Source organism: Ochotona princeps, chromosome 3 (genome assembly GCF_030435755.1).
Source record: "Ochotona princeps isolate mOchPri1 chromosome 3, mOchPri1.hap1, whole genome shotgun sequence".
In the NCBI taxonomy this organism is placed as follows: Eukaryota; Metazoa; Chordata; class Mammalia; order Lagomorpha; family Ochotonidae; genus Ochotona; species Ochotona princeps.
In genome coordinates, this window is record NC_080834.1 from 101,092,474 (window position 1) to 101,119,520 (window position 27,047).

Genomic DNA, 27,047 nt, shown 5'->3' on the forward strand with positions numbered 1-27,047 from the left:
CTTTTTCCAGGTCTCCCACGCGGGTGCAGGATTCCAAAGCTTTGGGCCGTCCTCCACTGCTTTCCCAGGCCACAAGCAAGAAGCTGGATGGGAAGCGGGATTAGAACCGGTGACCATATGGGATCCCGGCACGTTCAAGGCCAGGGCTTTTAACCGCTATGCTATCACGCCGGGCCCTGTAATGTATTCCTAAACGTTCATTTTTCCGGTGGCACGGTGGTGTAACAGGCTAATCCTTCACCTTCAAGCGCTGGCATCCCCTGTGGGCATCACGCCAAGTCCTGGCTGCTCTTTAGGGTTTTCCATATGGGTGCAAGGTTCCAAGGACTTGAGACGTCCTTCACCACTTCCCTAGGCCATAAACAGGGACCAGGATCACAGAGGCAGCAGGTGGGATAAGAACAGTGCAGGCAAAGGCTTAACATACTAAAACTGATTGTGTTTGGTTTCCTTCATGTGTCCCCAGTGATGGTCAAGAGACTGCTCTTTATCTTATTAAGACTATGATGTGGGGGCCTGTGCAATGGTTCAAGCACCGCCATCACATATGGGCACCAGTTTGTGTCCTGGCTGTTGTTTAGCGTATGTTTTACCATAGCAAAAGTTAGAATTTTGGATTTTGAAAAATTATTTGCATTGTATTTTGTTGACTCATTGATTTTGGTATTTACTTGTATTAATCCCCTTGGCTGGGTTATTTGCCTTTCTTTTTAAACTCTCCTTAACTGTGTTCAGTATTCCTTTAGTTGCAGTCTCTCTTAACAATGGAGGTATTTAAGACTGTGATTTTCTGGGGCAGGTGTTTTTTATTATTGCTTAATTAATTCACTTCTTCATTTTCAATGTCAGAGGGACAGTGATAGGCAATCTCCCAGCTGCCCTGTTTATTTCCCAGATGCCTGCAACAGCCCACAGTGGGCTCCTCAAACCCAGGAGCCTGGAACTGCATCCTGCTCTCCCACATGGGAGGACGGGTCCAAACACTTGCTTTCCTGGGCACATTAGCAAGGAGCTGGATCAGAAACAGAGCTGCTGAGACTCAAGCCATTGCTCAGATGTGGAATGCTGGCATCACAGGAGGTGGCTTAAACCACCTGGAGGTCAAAGTGGCCACGGTGCATACCACAGGGCCTGGGTTAGGGGATCAGCTGCCGTTTTCAGCTTTCTGTCAGTGCAGACCCTGGCAGGCAGCAGTGGATGGTGCGACGGACTGGTCCCTGTCCCTCCCCTGGCTTTAGTGCCCAGCTCCTGGCTCAGAATGGCCCAGTCATGACTGTTGTGGGCATCTGGGGGAATTAATTGGTGGATGAGAGAGCTCTGTCTGTCTTAGGCTTTCAAATAAAAAGAAGAAGAAAAAGAAGAAGAAGAGAAATAACAGCAACAACAACAACAACCAAAAAAACCCTGTGACTTTCCTTTGACTAGAATTTACCACCCTGAGACATCACATTCGTCACTTCCTAGATAGTTTGATTTACATACTGGTTCAGAGGTTACCTGAACTCTAAGAAAGAAGTAAACAGTTGGAGTGTTCTGTTTTGTATCATTGCTTTATATTTTAAAACCTTGTTTAAAAAAATAAATCCTGGAAAATTTTCGCCTTCACAAATATGTCAGGCTTTACCTGTGCCCACATATTTGACAAATACATATTACTAACACAAGGGAGAACGGCAGTTCTGTGTGTAGGTTGCAGTGTTCCACTAAATTGTGCTGGGTGGTTGTAGTACTTGGTCTTCTGTGTTCTGGCTATTTTCTTACCTTCTAGACCTGTCAGGTTTTGGAGCCAGGAGCTTCATCCAGATGTCCCCCCATGAGTGTCAGGGGCCCAAGCACTTGGCTCATTCTCTGCTGCTTTCCCAGGCACTTTAGCAGGGAGCCGGATTGGAAGTGAAACCGCTAGGACTTGAACCAGAGCCCACATGGGATGCTGGCACTGCAGGCAGTGGCTTTACTTGCTACACCACAATGTCAGTCCCAATATATTTAATTTAAAGAGGGGATTGAACCAGGCTACTGGGTGCGAGATCAGCACAAAAACACAACTCTGGTTTGTGGGCCCGGTGCGGTAGTCTAGTGGCTAAAACCTTCCCTTGCAAGTGCCGGGATCCCACATGGGTGCTGGTTCGTGTCCTGGCTGCTCCACTTCCCATCCAGCTCCCTGCTTGTGGCCTGGAAAGCAGTCGAGGATGGGTCAAAGCCTTGAGATCCTGCACCCATGTGGGAGACCTGGAAGAAGCTCCTGGCTCCTGGCTTCAGATTGGCTCAGCTCCAGCTGTTGCAGTCACTTGGGGAGTGAACCAGTGCATGGAAGATCTTTCTGTATCTTCTTCTCTCTGTAAATCTGCCTTTCCAATAAAAAATGAATTAATTAAAAAAACCTCCACAACTCTGGTTTGTATCCCATTCTGCTTGATCCACGCACAGGCAGGTTTGCTCTCCACCTGCACTGTGGTTGCACAGGCGCACACATCAGGCTGATCTTGAATCATCTCCATTTCTGTGCAGAGACAGGAAGATTCAAAATCATGAAGATTCTCACTTCCCAAAGTTGACATACGAAGTTATCGCTTAAATAAAAGGTTTTTATAGAACCAACAAAATAATGGTAAGACACATGTATATTTCACAAGAGAATGCGTGTGAAGAACTAGAGTAAGTTATGAAGTAATCTTAAAAATAAGTCTTAAGTGAGGGAAATATTTCTAAGTAAAGACAAAACTCAGGAGCCAAAAAAATATATAGACACATGTACACAGTAAGTATTTCTGTGTACAAAAACCAAATTTTTAAACATTGGAAAGACAGGAAAAGTAATTGTGACTCTTATGTTAGACATATAGCTAATTTTCTTAGCTATTTTGTGTAAGTACAGACATAAATTGGAAATAAATCTAACAAACTGTTTTATACACATATATAAATTCATTGAAAGATTTAAAAGAGCTAAATAAATTATATATTCTACATCAATAAGAAACTTAATATCATAAAAGATCTATTTCTCAAAATTAAGCTAGAAAACTATTGTTTAAATCAAGTCTCAAGGTCCCAATGAAGGTTTCTGTCGAACTGACAAGTTAATCCTAAAATGCACATGAAAATTAAAAACACCCCCAAATAGTGGGACAGTCTTGAAACATGTGGGAATGAAGGTCCAGCCAGAAATCAGGACTTAGGCTCAAGTTACAGTAATCCAGAGAGTGTGGCATTGCTCACGGAGAATCGCATGGAACAAAACAGTCCGGAAATGGAACAGCACGTATCAGGATGTTTGCTGTCCGACAGAGCCAGCATTGCAGGTGCACACTCGGGGGGCTCTGCAACAAAGGAAGCACAACTGTTGTCCATCCACAAACAATCATCTCTATTCCTTGAGCGAGTCTGTGAAACAGTTCAACAAACACTTCTCAGAGGGAAAAACTCGCCCTCTCCCATTTAGCTTATTTTATACACTTGTGATGAGCTCATATCTGTAACAGCTCTGTTTCTTTCACGCACTAGCATGCTCTTCTTACGTGCCTTCAGTGGCAGACACTGGCCCATGGTGGACATACCATGATGTCTTCATAAAATGCACTGCTAGGGTCCCATGGAATGGCTCAGTGGCTAAATCCTGGCCTTGCAAGCAGCAGGATCCCATATGGACATCAGTTCATGTCCCAGCTGCTCCACTTCCAATCCAGCTCCCTGCTTGTGGCCTGGGAAAGCAGTGGAGGATGGCCCAAACCCTTGGGATCCTGCACCCACATGGGAGGCCAGGAAAACTCTTCTGGCTCCTGGCTACAGCTCAGCTCAGTTCCAGGTATCGCAGCACCTTGAGGAGTGAACCAGCCAGCACATGGAAGATCTTTCTCTGTCTCTCCTTTTCTCTGTAAATCTGCCTTTCCGATAAACATAAATAACTCTTTTTTAAAAATCTCTAAAAAATAAAGAAAATGTGCTGCTAGTCAATTCTAATGTTAAATCAAAATTCCCTTTTATTTTCAGTACAAAGTTTATCTGTGCACAAAAGCTGTTGGGACTCTAGGGTGATTCTTTGGGACACAATCCTGCTAAGAGAGAGGATCAAACCCATAGCGCTCAAAGCCTGCCACAGGAGTTGGGCTGGTTCAAGGCCCCACCTCTGGTCCCCGCAGCGGCTGGGGACTCTGTCCACCCCCACCCTCAAACACTCTTCGTATCTGAAGGCCTTGCAGCATCTCTATGTGAACAGGAGGTTGATCTGCATGATGCAAGGCCACTTCCCCCAAATGCCTACCAGACACCCATGAGGAGGCCGCAGGTGCCCCTCTCGGCGCCCCGCCTTTGACTGCTTGGGAGTGGTGTGGGAGACGGGCTGTGTGTGTAAGGGGGCAGGGGTGGGATGGGGTGGGTGTAAGGGGGCAGGGGTGGGATGCGGTGGGTGGGCGGCAGAGTTTGCTGTCACCAGCGCTCTTTCCTGCGTCTTCCCCACCGGCCTTCTTTTCAGGGCTGCACGGGCCTGGTCCCGGGGCCCCTGTCACCCGGTGAGTGACACGCTGGCCGCTGACCTCCGGCCCCCAGCGCCCACAGAGCCGTGGGCGGAGAGAGGGTGGGCATACAGGGCCTCTTCACCTCCCCCCTCAGGCCACACACAGCCTGCAGGCTCCTTTCCCACGGAGAGGACTGGAATTTGGGGGGGAGGTGGGAATTGAGGAAGTGGAAGGAGGGGGGAGTGAAGGGGCGGGAGCGGGGAGGCTGAGGGGGGAGGGGGCGGTGAAGGACTGGGAGATTGGGGGAGGAGACACCAGGGGCAGATTTCAGAGTCGCAGCTGCAGCTGATATCAGTGCAGGGCAGCTGGCACAGCCTCTGGGGAAGTGGGCAGCGCTTGGCAGGGACCGTGCTGGCAAAGGCAGGGCCCTGTGCGTCTCCTGAGAGGTCAAGAGGCCGCCAGGGCGGCACAGCCAGGACGGAGCCCACGGAGGAAATGAGGAGGAGGGAAGGGCTGTGAGACCTTCACTAAGCGCCTGGAGCCCTCAGGGAGCCCACCCACCACAGGGCAACTTCTGGTCAGGACCCAAGAAGTCATCTTTCTCACCACCTGCCAGGAATGCCCTGGCCAGTGCTTCAGGTCACACTTTGAGTAGCAGGAGTGCAAAGAACTCTGTCTTGGCGTGGAGATATGTATGTCAAGAGGGAAAACACAGCACACGTTTGCAATTCCTCTAAGAAACTGGGTATGGGGCACAGTGTTGTAGCACAGTGCGTAAAGCTGCTAACGGCAGTGCCAGCATTCCACATGGTGCCAGCTCAAGTCCCAGCTGCTCTCTTTCTGATCCAGTTCCCTGCTAGTATGCCTGAGGAAGCACTAGCAGATGGTCCAAGTGTTTGTGTCCCTGCACCCACATAGGAGACCCAGAAGAAGCTCCTGACTCCTGGTTTCAGCCTGGCTGTTGCAGCCACTGGGGGAGTGAACCAAGGACGGAAGCTCTGTTGGAAGCTCTGTCTCTCCCACTCTCTCTGTAGTGCTTCCTTTCAAATCAATCTTAAAAAAAAAAGACTGGGTATCTCACACAAACTTACAAAGACACATAAACAGAAAAATAAAAGATGCTGAAAATAATCCACCAAATTTCTGACATTATACGTAGTCCCAATTCTCTACTTTTTACTTGTCTCTTGTTTTTAAAAAAAAACTTTCTTTAATGAACATATATTCCTATTATAAGACAAGCACTCCTGCCAGGACCATAGACATTTTTCATTTTAAAGGGAGAAATCAGACAGAAGGTTCCACATTTCCCTCTGTGGGAAGGACTGGCTGTTCCTCCCCCACACTCCCTCTCAGCCCTGGCGTCTTGGGTTCCCCTCCTTTCCTACTGGATCAATAAATCTGCACTTCGATGAGTGGACAGACAGGCAGGACAAAGTCCCACCGAAGCGACTTTGACTGTGGCCATAGTCAAACTCTAGATGTGTACTACAATAGAAATGTTAAAGCAAAAATTTCCTAGCCTTCTATCTTAAAGAAATGCTTTAAATTGCAGAAAAGAAATGTGTTTGCAAGATGTTTATTGCATTATTTATGATGACTCAGACCACAGAAACACCTTAAATATTCATCTGTAAATAAATTAGGGCACATTTCCATATTTGCACAATGGCATATTTTCCACGCATTAAAAATTACGTTCAATCTTAGGGCAGAGAAAAATTTCCTATGCAAAGCACTGAACCCAGAAGCAATTAAGGAAAAGCTAACAGCTTTGACACCATAAATATTAAAAAGGCTTATCCTTGAAAGACGCCATAACCAAAGTAAAAAATGCACATGACAAGCAGATGAAATACGTAAGAGGAACAATATTAAATCCACGTATTTTTATTTTCCCTGTAAATCACACTTGTTTCTAGCTTCTCTTCTCCAGACTTGAGATGTGGAGCTTGTGGCACTGGGGAGGGAGAGGAAGGCAGAGAGCGAAGAGTGACTTTGACTCTCCATCTTGAGTGCTTCAACACCCCCCCATGGCAAGACAAGGGTCTCTCCTGCCTGCCTCTGAGGAGGAAGGAGGATGATTTTATCCAGAGGCTCACCCTCCAAGAAAGCAGTCACCAGCCTGGGTCATCACCCGCTAGACAGACAATCATGAGCAAGTGGCGAAATAAGAACCCTTCCCCCAAAGGGCTGCTGGGCCGGGGGGAGATCCACACAGGGGAGGAGGAGTGACCGTGAGAGTCCCAGAGTTCCAGACGGAAAGGTGAAAGTTGCTGCGTAAGGCAGGAAAGGGGCTCCCTGGCTTGTTCTGCAGGGAATTCTGGAAACAGAAGCAACCCCAGGCACCTGCTCTCCTGCCCTCATCTCTGTTCAGGGGGACTGAAGCAGGACAGAGCCCACCCAAAGGGCAGCTGACTTCCAATGGTGCTGAGGAAGCTTCACACATAAGCAGTTCATATTAGCAAAAGTGCACCCCAAGATCAGGTCACATGGCTATAGAAATCTGGGGAGCCGTAGGGCTGTCTAAAGAACTGTGCTCAAGAGTCTGGCACCCTGCCTTTGCCTTCACTTCGAGACCAGACAGTGCCTGAATCCTATACACCCAAAAGCTATCTCAGGGAATTAGCATTGGCGTGAGCAGGCAGGGTAGCTGGAACAAAAAGGCATTAATATGGTGGCTTAAAAAAAAGAAGCTAGAAGAGGAAGTTTGGTCCAGGGTGTTAAGGCACAGGTTGGGACATCTGTGTCCCATAGCAGTGTGCTTGGTCAATACCCCCTCTAGCTCTTACCCCAGCTCCCTACTGATAGAGGCCCTGGGAGATAGTGATGGTGGCTCTAGTGTCTGAATTCCCGCCATGGGCAAGGAATAGTTGTACCTGGCTCCTGGCTTTGACCTCAGCCCAGCCTCAGCCATCGCAGGTATGTGGGGAGAGAACCAGGAGATATAAATTCTCTGCCTCAGAGAAACTTTTTTGAAATAATAATAATAATAAAATAGAAGCTGCTATTCTGTCTCCTGGGAGTCCAGGTAGGCAAAGTGGTTGTCACAGCTTGATGAGCCCAAGGGACCAAAGCTCCCTCTGTCGCCTATTCTTAGCGTGTGCCTGCCACTTGATGAGCAAAAAGACTGCTCCAGCATCATGTGCACATCCCAGCTAGTGGAAAGGGGAAAAAAGAAACAAATCAAGACTCCTCAGCTCCCTCGAGGATTCATCCTCACATCTGTTGCCTGGCTGTGCCTGACTCAAGGAAAGCCCCAAGAGTTGCCCAGCCACCTCTCAGTCTCAGCAACAAGACGTACTCAATATTATCCGCAAGGCAGACAGGCCTGTAAGGTGTGACCCTCTGCTCCAAGTCGGGACTCGACCCTCCTGCAAGTTCCACAGTGACTCCCTGCCTGGTGTCCCATGAAAAAAATGAGAAGCCAACTCCTCCTACCTCTTATCACACTCGTCCCAGAATGTACTTGGCTAACCGATAAAAACAACAACTAAACAAAAACTTCCATTCAGGAAAGAGGAGAGTGGGAGACACCAGTTTGCAGCAAGCATGAACTCTTCCCAAGCAGGAGTTACAAACATACCCTGCTCCGGCCCTGGAATAGCCATTGGCATTGTGTTCGGAAAGTAGCAACTTCCTGGTGCCCTGGACTAGGTGAGAAGTAGTGAATACATCCTTTTAGGGACCTCCAAGATTTCACAACCATTTCTTCTGCTGCTGTTTGGGGGAGCCTGGGAGTTACTTTGGGGATTAACAACAATTCCAGTCCATATGTGTGGCTTCTTTGGCAATACAATTCCCTCCAAGCACCAGCAGAGTTCCAGTTCATTGTTTTCCACCAGTAGCTGATGCAAGGAGCCTGGGTCACGGCTCTCTGGGCATGACTCTGTTCTTTAATTGATCGCCACTAACTGTTCTCCTTTAGTTCTGGAAGGCAGCTAGATCACTGGATGGTTTCATTAACCATGAGGCTTGGCCTGAAACCTTGGTCCCTAGTCCTTGGGTACTGTCTTTCTGCCTGACTATGAATTGGCTGCAACTCCTCCTCCTCCTCACGATGCTGGACAACTTCTGACATTTGCACACAGCTCTGCCCACAGGGGCCTTCTTCTGTGTCTCATGATGTGGGGCAGACACCTGCCCAGACAAGGTCATGGCATACTTCTTACACACTTCTCCTCATGCAGTTTCTCTCCTCTGGACTTTGTCCAAGCACATGCCAACCAATATAGCATGTTTGAACTCCACTTTCTACATCTGTGGCTTAGCACAAATGTTATGCCCTGTGTTAGCTTTGTCCCCCAGGGCTGTGACCCAGAAATGCCCTCCAGAGAAAGCCTAGGTCAACGTGAAATTCACGTCCAATATTTCCTTTCCCTCAAAGATCATGGTCTGGTACTGTCTATTGTCCAATACCTGGGTGTATTTGCCTCCTATATTTTGTCTGGTTTTGTGCTGCTTACGGTGGTGCTGGTAGGAATCTTGGATCAGCACTCCACCAATGTTCTAATCAAGCCCCCTTCCTTCCTCGGTTAGAGAACTGTATGTGGATCCACAGCTGTACGAGGCACTGAGAAGTTGAGTGTAAGTAGAAGCAAGGGCAGGCCTCTACTTTGCTGCACTTTCTTTCCTGCTGGATGGAATGCTGTGGCTGTGACTGCTAACCATCTAGGAAAATCTGTTCTCCATAATGAACATGTTTGAAGCAGAAACATGGGAGACTGGAGAAAATAGCATGTGGAAAAGCAGTGACCAAATCTTTTCTAAACTCAAGAAAAACATCAATCCACTATGTTCAGTGACCCCAGGCGGGAAGAGTAAAAGGAAAATTGTATTGGGGCCCATTATAATGAAATTGCCAAAAATCAAAAATAAAGAAAAAAGTATGGGGCAGGCACTGTGATGTAACCGGCTGAGCGGCAAGGCTGCCATCCTGTCTCTTAGTGCTGGTTTGAGTCTCAGTTGTTCCATGGTTCTGATCCAGCTTCCTGATTATGCACCTGGGAAGGCAACGGAGTGCTTGGGCCCATGCCACCCATGTTGGGGACCAAGATGGAAGTCCAAGTTCCCGACTTCAGCCTGGCTCAGCCCTGGCCTTCAGGAGCCAACCAGTAGATGGGAGATCTCTCTCTCTCTCTGTCACTCTACCTTTAGAACCAATCAATATCAATTAATATTTTTTAAATATGTGAATATTTATTGATTCATTTTTAAAAGATTTATTTATTTTTATTACAAAGTCAGATATACAGAGAGGAGGTGACACAGAGAGGAAGATCCTCCATCTGATGATTTACTCCCCAAGTGATCACAACGGTTGGTGCTGCGCCAATCCGAAGCCAGGAGCCAGGAACTTCCTCCAGGTCTGCCATGCGGGTGCAAGTCCCAAGGCTTTGGGCTGTCCTTGACTGCCTTCTCAGGCCACAAGCAGGGAGCTGGATGGGAAGTGGAGCTGGATGGGAAGTGGAGCTGCTGGGATTAGAACCAGCGCCCACATGGGATCCCGGCGCGTTCAAGGTGAGGACTTTAGCTGCTAGACCATTGCGCTGGGCTCCAATTAATATTTTTTTAAAAAGAAACCTTAGATGTGGCCAAATAAAGGGCATGTTGTAGGTGAGTGACAGCTGATAGCTCATGCAAAATCAGGGAACTCAGAAAACAGAGGAACTGCTTGTTTGAGTTGCTGGAAGAAAAAACTGATCATCCATAACCGTGGACTAAGAAAATCCCCTCCACAAAAATAGGAGCAAAAGAAGCCAGTTACAAGGAACTGAGGACGGGGAGCACTCACAACATTCATTGGGAATGCAACTGCAGCTCAGAGCTAGACCTGAGATAGGGAATCAGCTTCAACGGATGGGTGGGGAAAGGAATTTGGGGTAGACACAGAATGGAGTTCCAGTCAGCCAGAAAGTGCTGTCATCTGCAGGAGCCTGGAGGGGCCTGGAGGATGTTATGTTAAAAAAATAAGCCAGGCATAGCAAGACAAACCATACTTTGAATAACGAAAGAAAGGACTCAAAATTTATTGGAGAAAGAGACAGACACATCATCAGCTGGTTCAGTTCTCAAATACCCAGCAGATGGGAACTCAGTCTGGCTTTGCCACATGGGTGTCAAGAACTTACTCCCTTTGCTGGTGCACAACAATGGGGTGGAACCAGGAATCAAATCCAGGCAGGCATTCCCATAGAAGACGCAAACATTCCAATTGGCAGCAGCCACTGTACCAAATGCCCAGCCCCAAAGACAGGATTCCCCTCCCTTTCCCCCCCATATCAGACAGGTAACGTGCCAATGTTGTAACAATGTTGGAGGGAGGCACATATCTCATAGCCGCATGCAAACCCAATCATCATGCATATGAACCACAGAAGGACCAAAAGAGAGAGGATTTTGAATTATTTTATCACAAGGAAACAATAAATGTTTGAAGTGATGCTTATACTAATTATCTTGATCCAATCATTGTAGGTTGTAATGTGTCAAAATAACATATTGTACCCATGAATATTTATAATTATTATATGTCAATTAAAAATAATAGTCACCAAAAAAAGATACTACAGTACATGAAAGGCTGAACTAGACAAAAAATCAGACCTACAGGAATACTGGAAGTGATAAACGTGGGTGGCTATTAAAAACTAGCTTTTTGTCACACCAATTTTGGAGAGACATCTATGTTTTTAAAAGCAAATCAACATCATATTGTGGGGGATTATTAAATATGTAAAAGTGAAATACATGGCAAAAAAGCACAAAGGATGTGGAGCTAAATTAAAATTTACAAGATGGGTATTGTAAACAGTGACTAATGCACTAATTAGGAGGCCTGAGTTGGGTCTCAGCTCTGCTTCTACTCCAGCTTCCAGCTAATGTGTATCCTGCGAGTCAGCAGGTGATGGTTCGACGACGTGGATCCCTGCCACCCACATGGGACACCTGCATTGACTTCTGGGATCCTGGTTTTGGACAGGGTCGGCACTGGCAATTGCAGATATTTGGAGAGTGGACCAGTAAATGGAAGATCTCTGTCTCCCTGTCTTTGAAATAAAATAAATAAATAAATTTTAAAGTAAAGTTATATTAGTGCCAGGCTCTTACATTTTACATGAACTGTACAACTTCAGTAGACTGTGTTGGTTTATAGATGTATGTTATAATCCCTACAGCAACTAAAAATCTTACCACAAAGAATAGGAATAGAGAAAGAGCAATAGAGGCACAAAAATTGGATAGATTGAAAACACACACAAAGAGGACATATTGAAACCTGACTGTACAAATTATTATATTGAATGCCCAAGACCAGGTGTTTTCATTAAAGAGTGCAGGCTTAACTACAAAATCAAAAGCTTCTGCCAGTACGAATTTTTCAAAACCTATACACAAGTTGAATTTAAAAGGAGAAAGACATATCATGTACACATTAAAAATGAAAGAGAAAAGTAGAAGAGAGGTTGGAGAGATGCCGTATGAGAAGGAGCCCACCTGCTGCTGTTGGCTTTGAAGAGAGAGGAGGGGCTGTTGGTTAAGAACCTCACACAGACCTCGGCAACAGGAAAAGCTAAGGGAACAGATCGGCCCCTAGATTCTGTGGAAAACACACAGCCCGGGTGAGTGGTGCTTGGCACTGGACTCCGACCTCCTGAGCTGACTGCTGTTGTAAGGCAGTAGCGATTTGCTTCCATAGCAGTGGAAAAAGAGTCTACATGGTAATGCCTCTTTTAGATATTTGCCCAAGAGAAAACAAAACAAAGCCTGTAAGAAATCTTGACTGCATGTGAGAGCTCCTAACAATCTTATTCACAAGGGTAAAAAAAAGTGCAAATAATCCAAATGTTCATTGGCAGGAGGACGGATATACAATTATGACCTATTCATCCAGTTGGATTTTACTTACCTATGAGAGTTAACTACTCTTACATGAAGCAACAAGCATAAATCTCAAATATATTGAGTAAACAAACACCAGATCCTTAGAGCTAGTGCTAGTGCAGTGCATTAAACTGATGCCTGCAGCACCAGCATCCCTTGTGGGCTCTAGTTCACATCCTGGATGTTCCACTTCTGATCCAGCTCCCGTCAATGGCCTAGGAAAGCAGTGAAAGATGGCACTGCTTGGACCCTTGCCACCCAGGAGCTGCTGGCTCCTGGCTTCTGCTTGGCCTAACTCTGGCACTGTGGCTGTTGGGGAGCAACCCAGCAGACGGAAGAACTCCTCCAGCTTCTCCTTATCTCTGTAATTCTGCCTTTCAAATAAATAAATAAATAACTTTTTAAAATACAACAGATTGGGCTCCATTACCTGATGTATTGTAGCCTTCATATGACCTTCAGGACAGGACAAACTTATCTTTGATAACAGCTGGAACAATGGCGCCTTGTGTGGACTGCACACAGGGCAGATTTCCCGGGTGATGGAAACCAGTCACGTGTTTATTGCATATACGTCAATCGCTGATGACTGACGCTCTTTGCATGTCACCCTGCCTGTGTGTTCCTCAATTTCAAATGGGCTGGGGGAGGGGAGGAAGCTATTGAGGAGGCTATTGAGCTGAGTCTCTGGTGTTATCATTTACCTCACCTTTTTTTTTTTCCCCACTAGTTTAAACTAGCTTAAAATTTAAACTCCTTTGTGTCAAAGCTCACGTTGGTTGCTATAGCCGAGGAGTCTCCAGATCCTGCCATCTGAACACACATACACACACACAATGCTTCTTCCACAAAGCCCTCAACAGCTGTTTGTGTGTCGCAGCCATCCCCCAGGTTTTGATTTCCATGTGTGATTTGGCCTTCTCCAGCTCCTCCGGGCCTTCCCCAGTCACCAGCTTTGTGCATGTGCAGCAAGCCAGCAAAAGGGGAAAACTCAGCCAGAGTGTGTAGGAACATGAAAGGGTACACACACTTCTCTTGTCCTGTTGCCTGACACCTGCCCATGCCCCTCTGGGAGGTGAAACTTGCAGCTCCCAGAGAGCCAACTGGTAGGTTTTGATGACTTTAGTGACCTCTGTCGCTCTGTGCCACCCCGTGGAAGCTCACACGTGGTAAATACTTAACGACTCCCAGTAACGTTTTTGATAACTGTACAGTCACACATCAGCAGCTCTTTAAGGTGCCAGTAAGCTGAGTCCCACTTTACAAGTGACCAAACTGAGGTGCTGAGAAGTGAAGTGTGTGAGCTGGCCAAGGCTGGCTGTGGGGTGAGCAATGGCTCCTGACCTCTGCAGCCCAAGTTCAGGGCCAGGGGCTGGAAACACTGAGCTGCAGCTGTTCAAAGATGATATCATATTTGAAAGGTCTGGAGGGGCCCAGCTGTACTTAATCATGGCTATAGAGATGGAGAGAGGTTGTCCAACGACATACTCCCAAGCAAGTCCCCACACTAGGTGGAGGGGCTGCTGTGGAACCCCTACCTGGGCCTGCTGGCCCCAGGCTGCAAAAAGTCAATCACTGATGTGTGCTTATTATCAACCACAGAGTAAGGAGTCAGACAGCTACTGCTTAATGCATAGGCTCACCAAGGAGTCTGGGTGAAGGTTCTTACGGACTGAAATTGGGGCTGAGATCTCACATCCAAATTCCTGGTTGGCGGTGGTGCTGGTGACCGTTCTTTGATGGGTCAGTGTTTCTTAGGGAATCTATGGTGGCCAGGTGAGCTTCCGTGAGTCTCGGGAGGGTGCGTGGGAGTGCTGGTCATCTTCTGTGCCAAAGCCCTCCGACAGGGCCCAGCATGGTAACCTACTAGCTAAAATCCTTGCCTTGCATGTGCCGGGATCCCATATGGGCTCCGGTTCTGATCCCAGCAGCCCTGCTTCCCATCCAGCTCCCTGCTTGTGGCCTGGGAAAGCAGTCGAGGATGGCCCAAAGGCTTAGGACCCTGCACCTGCATGGGAGACCCAGAGGAAGCTCCAAGCTCCTGGCTTCGGATTGGCGCAGCTCTGGCTGTTGCAGCCACTTGGAGAGTGAACCATCGGACAGAAGATCTTCCTCTCTGTCTTTCCTCCTCTCTGTGTATCTGACTTTGCAATAAAAAAAAATAAATAAATATTAAAAAAAAAAAAACTTCGGACAACCACACATCAATGAGGGTAGTAGTTAGGTACTGGGGAAGCCAATGACTTCCTGAGTCCCATGATTAGAACTTTGTTTAATCAGCCATATCACACTCCTTCTGGTCAGTGAATTCCTTCTTTGAGAAAGGGTAGGCAAGGACATTTTGGACTAAGGGAGGCAAGACGAGAGGTTGCTTCTAGCCCTTGTCCTCCAAAGTCTGTGTCAACGGCAACTCTGCAAATAATGCATGGCTGAACATCATAAAGCATTCCCCCCTTGCCACGGTTGATGCCTGATGATAAATGCTTTAAATTTCAAAGATGGCTGCATGAATGTTTCCTCCTTGGGCTAAATACTGCCCACAAAGGACCCCACTATTGACAAGGCATTTGTCACTGGATGGGAAACGCTTTGATTTAATTCTCCCTACTTGTGAGTTGTTCTCCGCAAAATATGATGTTTGTTGTTGATTCTTGAGCCCAAAGATACTTGAGTAGACAGAAACGAGTTCCTCGCCTTATGCAACACAGACCCAGAATCTGTCCACTGGAAAAGGATCTCATTGCTGATCTGGTCCAATTCCTGAGCTGATGGAAAAAGATGGTTCTAAAAACAGTCAGACCAAAATAGACATTTTATAAATCGAATCGCATTTTTTCAACTTACAAGGCGAGCTTGCTCTCAAACAGAGGCTGTGATAAATGTTTTAGGATGTGAAAATGTAGCTTGCCAGCAATTAGCAGCCATTAAAGGCAAGACCCAGAACGCACCCAGACTGCAAGCTGACAAATTAGACCTGAGCTTCAGGAGGGGTTTGGCTGCCACGAAACCACAGTGCACGTTTCCCGGGTGTACAGCACAGCACATGTCCTATCATTTGATCCTTGCAGTAAACCTGGGCGATGTGGACCGAGTGAGGTTCTGAAAGGAGGGAGGCATTGCTGTTCAAGGCAGAAAGCCACTCTCTGACTTGGATGCTTTGACAGGGATGGGGGTAGAGTGGAGGATCTCAAAATATCCTAAATTTTCTTAGTTTCTGAGGACCAAAAACAAAGGGAATCTGATAGAAAGCAAGCTGGTGGGGAATCTAGCTTTTCCTGAAAGCTGAGGCTGGGAGGATGTTTGACTGATTGATTGATGGCCTTTTGGGAAGGTAGCCCCCGGGAAGCGGGTTGGAGAGCTCCTGGTCTCTGTCTCTTGCTCCTCCTGTATTTGAAAGCCCTCGCAGCAGGGGTCTTGTATCCTCCCAAGCCCCTCTCCTTACTTCCTTCTCTCCGCCCACACTTTTCTCACATACAACCTCTTCCCAGCACTCCTGCCCACCTCGGTCCTTCCCCATCATTCATGCCACAGCTCTATGCTACCTTGTTGAATTTTTCCTGAAGGAGTGATTCTGCCTGTTTGCTTGAGCAATTGCTTCCCAGTGCCCCACTCTCATCCCAAGGATCACAGGCCCAGAGAGGCAGGCTCCAGGGGTCCAGAGTGCGGTGTCTTTCTGGTGCTCCTGTGGCCACGTTGGGCAGTGAAGGACAGTCACACAGTGGATAAGAAGGGATGGCGGGCTGCCTTTTGCAGGGAGCTCACCACCTACTCAGGAAGGAAAGTCAGGTGCTTGCTGGCTCCTACATGCCAGGATGACGGCAAATGACAAACCCGTCACTCCAACAGTGTTGCTCTGCTGCAGCTGCAGGATACGAAGACAGTGGTACTTCACGGTCAAGGTCCCGGGGTGGGGTCGGGGGTCTTTGGAGCTGAGGTTCAGGCCATGTAGTTGCAGAGCTTGGAGTTGAGCCCAGATTTGCTCACGTGCACCATGGGTGACCTTGGAATTGGTAGTGACCATGCAGCTCCCTTCTTTTGTTTTGCTTTGTTTTAGAATTTATATCTCTTCAATGTCTATAGAAGATTCTGAAAGACAGCGAGTGTTCCATAAAGTGACATGCTCCTGACTAGAACATTCTGGGAGCTTAGGGGGCTGCATAGCGAATGTGAGCACTGGCAGCCGCAGCCGCCTGCTTTTTAAAAAAAATTTTTTTAAAGATTTTAAGAATTATTATCTTTATTGGAAAGGCAGATTTATAGGGAGAAGAAGAGACAAAGAAAAAGATCTTTCATCTACTGGGTCACTCTGTAAGTGGTACAGTGGCCGAATCTGAGCCAATCCAAAACCAGGAGCCAAGAACTTTTTATGAGTCTCCCACACGGATGCGCGTCCCCAGGCTTTGGGCTGTCCTCCACTGCTTTCCCAGGCCACAAGCAGAGCAATGGAAGGGAGGTAGAGCAGCCCGGACATGAACTGGCACCCAAATGGGATGCTGGCACTTGGGAGGGCAGGATTAGCCAGTTGGGTCATTCTGTGGGCTCCATGCAGCAGCTTCCAAAGAGAGGAAATAACTAGAGAGGACAAGGAAGTGGGGGTACACTTATCTCGGAAACGTGATGTGCTGTGACCGTTTCAAAAGTCAAGCCAGCATTTTTGTGGTGTTGGATGTGAGGGCTGAGAACCCCCACTATGTCTTCATTAGGGGTGCTCAGTGAGCACTCAACAGGGGGCTCAGGTTGGGGGGAGCCCAGGCGGGCCCAGGTGCACCCAGGCGCACCCTCTCTAGTGCATGCTGGCCACAACACTCAGAACAAGTGACACACACACAGACCTCCTTCCCGGAACTTGGAAACAGGAGAAAGCACACGGGCATGGGTTCAGCTGTGGTAAAGCTAAGGCTGAACCCAAGGGGGTAGACACAGAAGGTTCCAGGTTCCGGTCCAGCCTCTAACCAGCTGGCACTCTGCAGCAAGTCAAATCAAGTCACGAACCTGATTCAGGTGAGGATGGTAACAACCACATCTCAAAGCGCTTTGCCTCACTACCAAAAAACCCCACTTGGGGTGAAACTGTGAAAACTTTAAAGCCCTAACAAGTATTCCTTAAGAGGAGGATGGGGAGCAGGGGTGGGTACACCTCTGCGGACCCAGCTTCTTGGTCTTACTCTTGAATGCTCACGGAGCCTTCCCCACTCAGCCCCTGTAGAGTGGAAACCGAGGTCCTCTCCCTCTCCCCAGTTCCGGGAGTCTCCCCGACTCTACTGTGTGGGGCACCAGCTAACCTTGGCTTAAAGGATTTTCTCTGCAGGTTGGTGCAAGTGGTCTCTTGCAACAGGATGCACTTGTTGGGACATCTCCCCCTGGTGGTAGCTTTCTGGAAGTGCTTCCGTCCACCTAGCGGTCAGTCCGCCAGGCTGCCCCTGGACCAAGCAGTGGTAGCACAGCAGCTGTCCCTATCATTCACATCCACACAGGAGATGGAGACCTGGTGACCCAAGCTCTGGCTTTGGCTTCCTCGGCAGCTGGGTGGACGAGGGGCCATCCAGCCTGGGGGAAGGGGGGTGGCTGGCGCGAGTCACTAAGACCGTAGTCATGGGTACCTGCTCCCTCTCCAGATGTTCGCGGGTGTACCAGCTCCGCCTCATGAGGCGTCCTTGCTGGGGGTGCTGAGCCTCACAGGCTACTTGGTCTGACTCCATGCATCTCCCCCAGGATGCCTCCAGCTGTGTTGCCACTTGGTGCACCTTGAAAGTATTTTATGTCGTTTCCTCCTTGGAATGCAATGACACAGCCTCGCTGGACAACCTTGGGGGTCTCCCTGTGGGACTTCCACAGGAGCTTGCAGCTAACTCTGGGAACTCTTTCCCCATGTGGTACCCCACTGCCCCTCGTCTACCACGTGCTCAGGTGACACGGACGCTTGCCTCTGGGGGTGACAGGGGTACAGGCACGTGGGACAGGGGGTAGGGCAATTAGGGCAGGGCCTTCTCCTTTCTCCCCAGGCAAAGTTCTGAGGTGTGCAGAATGAATGCTAAATGAAGAAGAGAGAAAAAGAAGTTTTTGCGGAGTTCTCCTGCACTGTTTTGTATCTTTTTTTTTTTTTTTAACAAAGTGGGAATAGGAACATATTTCAGTATGTACTAAAGTTGTATTTCTTTATCTGAAAGGGTGACAGGGGGAGACAGAGACATCTTTCATCTTCTGGTTCACTCCGCAGATGGCCAGAGATGGGCCAGGCAGAAGGCAGGAGTCAGGCGCTTGGGCCATCGGCTGCCTTCCCAGGAGCATTAGCAGGAGGAAGCTGGATCCGAAGCCGAGCAGCTAGGATTCCAATGGATGCTCATAGAGAGCTTGAGCCCCAGGGACTTACTTGTTTAAATGTTGTTCTACGTCCCTATCTCCCCAACTAATCCTGACAGTCTGCCCAGCCTCTCTCCTACTAACTCTGGGGTCCTCCCTGGGCTTGGAGCCCTCCTGAGTGAAATGGAGGGACTAGCTGAACCCACAGCCTCGTGGCACAGGACTTCTGAGCCAGCAGCGTGGCATAGTGTGGTGTGGCTTGGTCCCAGGGCTGCATGGAATTGCGGCTCTCACTCATACTAAGGCCCCCAGCCCAACCGGATCTCAGCGAGTCTGTGCGAAACCGCGAGGGGGTACCGGTGGGTACCGAGGGGCTCCAGCATGTGCGTTCCAACAAATGCTCTTTCCCTTGGATTCTTAGCGTGTGCGGGTTGTGCGGGTGACTGTACCCGGGAGGCCTCCCTGGGTGCAAACTCACACCTTTCGGAACCCCCAGTCTAACTCCTCTTCAGCCTAACTGGCTCAAGCTCAGGATCCCGCAGTGTACACAATCGTGCTGCGTGCCGTGTAGGTCTGCGTGCGGGTGTGTGTGTCCTGAAGACAGAAGTCCAAGGAAGCGGCACTTAGGGCTTCTGCCTCTTCAGCTAAAGGAATGGAGGAAAGGGGGAAACGCAGCCGGGACCGGCTCTCCAGGGCGATGCCGCAGTGCCCTCCAGTGGAGCTTCTCTGAACTTCTGCAGGCCAGCGGCTCCCTGAGTCCAGCCGCCCTTGACCTCCCTAACCAGGGGCCACCGCGCTGGGCCTTGCGGTCAAAGAAGGGGGCCTCTGTCAGGTTATATGGCCATGTACTTGTTGGAAAATGTGTCATCTGCGCCCCCCATTTGACCTGAATGAAGAGCCAAGCTCCTTTCTGCTGCCTTCACAACCTTCAGTGTGAGATGAACAGAGGGCGCCACTGGGGCGCAAGGAGAAGGTCTCAGGGCATGATCTCTTTCCGAAGCAGGCAGGGTGCTATTGCTTAATCCTCAGAGCTGTCTGGTGATGGGTCAGTCCCTGCCCCGGAGGATGTGGCTCTGCAGGCAAGGGGCTCTTGGAAGAGTGGCCAGGCACTGGAGTAGCCCACTCCACATATCCTGCAACTGAGAAGACGTGTGTGGGACCCTTGGTGTGATGGTGCTTATGGGATGGTAGGGGGATCTTGACGGACGAAAAAGTGTCAGTCTCTGTTGCATTTGGGGAAAATGCCCTCTCCAAGGGTCAGCACTTCTGTCTGCCTCCTGAAGACCCCCCTCTCCCAACCTCAGCTCTTCCTTCTGGTGGAGTTCAAAACACGCTCCCAAGACGTGCACACCTGCCTGTAGGGTGAGGTGAGGATGTGCACACACTTGACTATGGTGGAGCCCTGGGCAGAGTGGGCCCCTGGAGTGCCACAGGCATGGCTGGGCAGGTGGGGCTGCAGTGTGGACATCCCTGCGATGGACATGCCTCTATGGTCAGGTATCCAGAAGGTCCAAGGGCCAGGCCCAGGCTGCAGTGTGCTGTCAAGACCCTCAGGTGGGTCTTAGGTGACAGTGGTCATGTCCTCTGGCTTAGGTGGGGAGTGATTTGTCTTTGAGATCCCTGTGTTGGAATCTTGGGTTTTCCTCCCTGGCAGATGCAGCACCCACCTTTCTAGTCCTGCAAGTGAACAGGTGGAAAGAAAGCGAGATGAGAGGGGCTGGAGAGGAGAGGCGAGGTATCTGAAGTGGTGCACTGAGTCAGAGACCAGCAAGGAGGGGGCTGGGTGTCTGCATCACCCCAACCCTGAGTTCCCAGGCCACTCAGGCAGTGGTGGCACCACTCATTCTGGCCTCCACTAAAATAAAAAAATAAATTTGAAATGGTTTAATTATCAGGGTTATAGAGAGAAAGAGACAGAGATTTTCCATCCACTGGTTCACTCCCCGTATGGCTGCAACACCCCAGGCTGAGCCAGGACAAAGCCAGAAACCTGGAGCTTCATGTGGGTCTCCCATAGGGGTGGCAGAAGCCCGTATATTTGGGCCATCCTCACTGCTTTCCCCAGGCACATTAGCAAGAAGCCAGATTGGAAGTGGAGCAACCTAGACTTGAGCCCCATGCCCATATAGGATGCCAGCATCACGGGCGGTGGTTTTACTCACTACTGTTAGGTTGGGTAGAGCAGAAGTGACCCTACTACCCTGACCTTTGTGCAGAAGACCAACACCTGCCACATCACATGCATGCACGAATCAACAAGCTACTTCCTTCCCCCATCCCCTGCACCCAAGATGCATAAAAGCCCAGTGCTATATCCCTGGGGGCCATTTCCCTCATGCTGTCACCCCACTGTGTGGAAGAGGTCCTGGGTCATCTGCCATCAGGAAGTGGCCCATCAGACCCTCCCCTGACTGATAAAACCCTTTCTCTCACTCATTCTCAATCACCTCTGAATCTAACAGCAACACCACAGTGCCAACCCCTAGTCTGCGTATTCAGGACACCTGCTGTCAGAGTTTATCCCAGGAGGCCAAGGTGGCCCCTTGATGTGGGGAGCACAATAAATCCTTAAAGGACATTGCTAAAGGATGTTCTTAGCTGCTCTTGGAGGCAGGTACCATGACAGAGAAGGAAATGGCTAAGTAGTGGATCCAAAGCCCTTCGGAGGGCAGTACTAGCTGGAACTGGAACCCACATCTGCATATTCAGAAGCTAGGATTAAGTGGCGCTTCTCATGCTTGCTTATGCCCTTGCCACGTGTGTGGCAATTAGTCAAACAGTTCCTGGCACCCTGTTTCAAGCCTTTTATCCACAACCTCAGAGCGATGAAGTCCCCCTGCACCTTGGGTGGCATCTCAGAGTTGGAGCTCATATTTGCCCTTGATGACTCACATGTCTGTCCTTCAGGGCTGGTCACCTTTCAGGGGCTGAAGGTGTCAGGGGTAGGGGAATGGGAAATTGGGGGTTGGGTACTCCTCTGACCCACTGTGCAGCCTGCCCTGGGGCCAGCAGCCCAGGGTCCTACTGGTCTTGTGCCTCCCCCTACGTGGAGTCCTGCCAGATTTGCACACACAAGCCTGTGCTCTTTCTGCTGCTCTCCCTGGCCCTTTGTGGTGGAGACAATGGAGGAACAGGGGCACAGGGAGCCATGTGGAGTCTGTGTTCTTGACTTTTTTTTGTCTTCATCATGGAGGTTGCTCAAGCAAGCTGTGCCACTGCAAATTCAGAACATGCTGCTACGAAACCTGGGGTGGAAGACAGGAAGCCCGTTTGGACCAGCCTGTTGGCATCTCCATCCACAGTCTGCCTCAGACATCACCCTTTTACCATATCCTTTTGTTGGAAGAAGTTAGTAGGGACTTCCAATGTCCAGATTTGCCCAGCTGTCCCCCAGTAGCACCTCCTCGGACCCTTCCAAGTCTTCAGGCCTGAGAGGTGGTTATGACCCCTCAGTGTAGGAGAGGAATTTGAATCCACTCCCTGTGTTGGGAGCTTTGGCTATGTGGGTGTAGAGGAAATGGACTGGAAAGGCTGCCTCACGCAGATCATGGTGGTGCAGAGGACTTCCGGACCTTTTGGAGAAGCCATTTCCCTGGACAGGCTTGGCTTTGTCGCCATGGAGTCTTGGCCACGTTTCTTGCCCAGGGGACAGGTGGCTCCATGCAGCCTGGCAGGTGTCCCTGCCTCCCTTTCTGGTTCCCTCAAGATCAGAATCTACTCCAAGCCATCAGACAGCCTTCCTGCTAGTGCTTTCACAGGACCGGTTCCTGGATGCGCTTAGCGTGTGTGGTGGCCAAGCTCTTGTGACAACACCTCCTGGAATAACAAAGGAATCCTTTGTGGGCTGTTCTTGGGCTCCAGCTAACAGCTTGTGGATGGTTGGAGTGCCTTCTGGCATGTTCCTTTTCAGACAACCTCCCCCTCCCACTTGCATCCATTCAATTCAAGACAAGCTGGGACCCTGTGCAGATAATGGGGCCATTTGAGCAACCTGGAGGCTGGGTGGTGGCAGCTTTCCAGTGTCCAAACCTGCAGAGGAAGTGGCAGGACAAGGAGAGACCTGTGGGGCAGACCGCTCAGGGCATCAGCATTCGGCAGCTCCCTTCCTGTTCTGTGCCACCTCTGAGGGAAGGCCTTCAGCTCAGCTCAGGCTCGGGCAGACAAAGGACTTATTGTGAAATAAGTTCACAAAGGATTTCCGACTGAGCCACCTTGGAAGCTTGGGCTCTGCTTTGGAAAGGCAGATGCACTCAGGATGTCCTACCAGTGGGCTCCAGGCCTCCCTCCTGGAGGGTACCACCTAGGAAGTCTTCATGGAACCCATCGCATCATCTTGCATGGTACCTCCTGCATCATCAACTTCAAGGACATGTGTGTCCATTTGTGCACACGCCCGTCACAGCACCGAGAACTGTGGTGCTGCCTCCTGCTTTCTGACTGCATCATTCTCCTTCAGGTGCTGGAAGCTCCTTCAAGTTTGGAGCTCAGTACAGGCCCAAAGGACCAAGCCTGGGCAACATAGGCTTCGGGGTCAAGTGAGGCCAGGACATTTTCTGCTGTTTTATGGGGAAAATAGCAGGGAAGAAATCTTTCTTCCTGTGCACCTGTGTGTGCACCTGTCCCTCTCCTCCCTGCTGTCTATTCTCCTCACCTCATAGCTCAGGTAAGTTCATTCTCAACCTCGCAGCATCCGTAGTGCAGCCTTGCCTGGCCTCCCAAATGTGCTCTTGTGGCTTCCCATGTTTTGTAGCACAGCACTTACTGTCTTGGAGTAGCTGCCTCATGTTTTGTACTCGTTTTTTCTCTTGGACTGGGAGCACCGTGAAGGCAGGGACATTATCTGACTCTCCTACCACCACCACCAGCATTCCTAGTAGGGGGTGGCACCCCCATTTACGGAAGGCCTCCTACATGTTAGCTACCCCACTCAGGCTTTGGCATAGTTGTCTCAGTCAGCCCTCACCACTGTCCCATGAGGCTGGCGTCATCATTTTACCAATGAGGAAGCTGAGAATCAGTGAGAGCAAGCTACGTGCTGGAGGTCACCATGTAGGTGAGAGGTGGAGGCAGGCTTTCAGCCCAAGTCCCTTTACCTGCTCATCTTCTGCCAACGGTCAGCACAGGGTTTAGCCAGGGTCCTGTGAGCAGCATGACCCGGCCAAGCCTGATGGCTCCAACACCCTGGGGTAGACCCAGGTCCCACTGCTGGTTGTGCTAGGAGGACACTCGGGCAGACCCAGTTTCTAGAGAGCAGGGTCCAGACATTCTTCACCTATGGCAGCTGCAAAGATCTGCAATGCCCAGAGAGAGGGTGGGGCCTGGTGGAGACCTGAGCACTACAGAAGGGCTTCCTTTGGGGAAGAACTGAGCAGAGATCCCAAGGGTCCCCTGGAGCCAGGTGGCCCTGAGTGACCCTCCCCTCCCCTCTTCCAACTCCCTAAGACAGCTGAGAAATTGCTCTCACATTAACCTAACCTCACTCAGATCGGTCCTAGCCCTGTGACCTATTTTGTCATCTAGTGACTATCCCCACTTTTGGTGACAGCATTGGAACCCCCTCCTACCACCACCACCAGGGCAGCTTTTTTTTAAAAAAAAGAGTATTGACTTTATTTTATTTTATTTTTTATTTGAAAGGCAGAAATACAGAGAGGAGGAGAGACAGAGAGGAACATCTTCCATCTGCTGATTCACTCCCCAAGTGGCCACCACGGCCAGAGTTGCACCTGTCCAAAGCCAGAAGCTTGGAGCTTCCTCTGGGTCTCCCACGCGGGTGCAGAGTCCCAAGGTGTTGGGCAGTTTTCGAGTGCTTTCCCAGGCCACAAGCAGGAAGCTGGATGGGAAGCAGAGCCACGGGATTAGAACCGGTGTCCACATGGGATCCTAGCACATGCAAAGTGAGGACTTTAGCTGCTAGGTTACCACACAGGTCTCTATTAGGGCAACTTTTTTTTTTTTAAATATTCATTTATTCATTAATTACATTGCATTACATGACACAATTTCATAGGTACTGGGATTCCCCCCCCTTCACCCCAAACCCTTCCCCCATCATGAATTCCTTCACCTTGATGCATAACCACAGCTCAAGTTCCGTTGAGATTCCCTAATTAAAAGTTTACACCATACAGAGTCCAGCATCCCACTTGTCCAGTTCAAGTTCAACCGCCTCTTAGGGAGGCCCTCTCAGGTTTGTAGGCAGAGCCAGCAGAGCGTCACCCCGATCAATTAGAAGCTCCAACATATCATCAGCAACAGTCCAGGTATGATGAGGCTGGTGCAGAGTCCACTGATTGACATAGTCCGTCTTAGGGTTTCCCCTTGTCCAGTTTTCCGCTGCAAGCATAAAGCTGAGGTGGTTGATTCATCTACTCCATTTTCCATCTTTTTTTGATTAATGCTTTGATTCCTCCATTTTGTTCAGGGGAATCCCCCTAAAAAAAACTTTGAGGCATTCCCAGTCCAGGCTCCTACATGTACTACTAGTAAGCACAGTGCCCGCCACCATCCATCACTCCGATCAGCTGATGGTTTTAACCCCTGGGTTGGTTCTCTTCTGAGCCCCGACCTCTATTGGAACCAATGAGTATCGCATCTCTCCCCGGCTCTGCCCATCACACTCTCGTCCCTCACCTAAACCAGTGGGAGGAGTGCTGGTCGGGTGTTGCATTCCCTGCTAGCACAGGCCATTTCACCTTGGCATTTTGTGTTTTGTACTGTTTTTTTTTTTTTTTTTTTTTTTTTTTTTTTTTAATCGCAACCAAACACGGCCAGGCCCCCACACAGTTTCAGCACTTGGGCTTGCCAGTGGATGACGTGAACCGACTCAGCCTGGTCTGCCCCAACCCGAGCCAAGTGTATTCCAGTGGGTCACATTCCAAAGCCTCTTCTGGGTTATTTACCTCCATGCTTCTTGCGTTTATTTGTAGAGTCAGTGTCCTGTCAGAGGATCTGTTCAGGTTCCTCCCTCCGACTCCTTCATGGTGTCGGGCTTCACGCATTCCAGCAGGTCCTTCGGCCAGCACCGCTCTTCAATCCATTCTGGTTCCTGCTGTTGAGAGTTTCAGCCCAGCCACGGCTCGTCCATACCCACGCATATCTCATATATGGCTCAGATGGGGTTGAGGCCTAGCCGAGCCCGTCCAACGTCTATCCTGGTCCTCCAGAGCCCAAACTGTGCTGTGGTCTAATCCGGCATGGTGCGTCAAAGCCGAATTGATATTTGTGCCAAGGGATTACAACTGTGACCCGACCAGAACTCAGCCTCCCTCCAGTTCCTGTGCCCCTTAGTGGTAGGCTCCACGCAGCCAAGGCCTCCACCACGCTCTCCAACCAGGCCTGTTGCCAGCCAGTGTTAACTATGCCAGAGGTTGCTCTGGTCAGCCCAGAGCGTCCTATAGACTGTCATGCCTCCTGCATAGACTCCACCGGCCCTTCTAAACCGTCCAATGGGGTCAGAGTGTCAGGGCATTGGTCCACGTATGCCTTACACATTCTAGCCCCGAGTATGGTTCTTGAATGCCAGTAAGTGTCATAGTAATGCCTTCTGTGACCCCTCTGCTGATCCCTCATCCTATCAGGTAATGGGGCATCCTGCTGGAAAAGCCCGGAATTTTGCCTTTTAAGTGAGCTGATGTTGGCGATCGGCACTATAAAGTGACTACAGGTTCTTCAGAGGAAGATTAAATGCCTTTGAAAAGCTTAAGGACTAATACATATTCTCAGAGTACTGTGGGTTCAGCACGGAGCGTCTCATGCAGCATATCAGAGAAACCAAATTCCAGAACTTCCTGGCCCGAGAGCCTCGCACCCCATGTACCTGCGCAGGTGGTGGAAAGCTTGGCTGTGTTAGGCTGGAATCGTGGCAGGGACCCTCGCACCCGGGCCGCATGGCGGCCCGGGGCCAAGCTGCTTGGGCCCCCGCCTGGATCGTGCTAGCTAGCTCCACCCCCACTCCAGCCCCTGGCATGGCGGCTCAGAGGCGTTCCCAACCCGCTTCTCAGGGTCCTGGGACAACCTTCCCGCCCAGAAGGAGGCCATCAGACCAGGACCCCGGCAAATCGGAAAGCTGCCCGAGAGCCTCGCACCCCATGTACCTGCGCAGGTGGTGGAAAGCTTGGCTGTGTTAGGCTGGAATCGTGGCAGGGACCCTCGCACCCGGGCCGCATGGCGGCCCGGGGCCAAGCTGCTTGGGCCCCCGCCTGGATCGTGCTAGCTAGCTCCACCCCCACTCCAGCCCCTGGCATGGCGGAATTAGGGCAACTTTTAAAGCGCACTGATGCCCAGGCCTTGCCCTAGACTGGACTCTCTCTGGCAGGAGCGTTCTGCATTGTACAACCTGCCCCGCAACCCTGGTGTGTCTAGAACTGAGACCTCTGTGTTGCATTCCCCTCTGTCACACTCCAGTGG

At 49.8% G+C, this 27,047-nt stretch overlaps 1 non-coding gene across 1 annotated transcript; it reads right to left on the reverse strand.

Annotated features, from left to right (window-relative positions):
* Positions 1–10,733: 10,733 nt before the first annotated feature.
* LOC118758986 (small nucleolar RNA U13) lies at positions 10,734–10,837 on the reverse strand. The gene has a single exon (XR_004995915.2). It is a non-coding gene; the product is annotated as a small nucleolar RNA U13 (small nucleolar RNA).
* Positions 10,838–27,047: the final 16,210 nt, after the last annotated feature.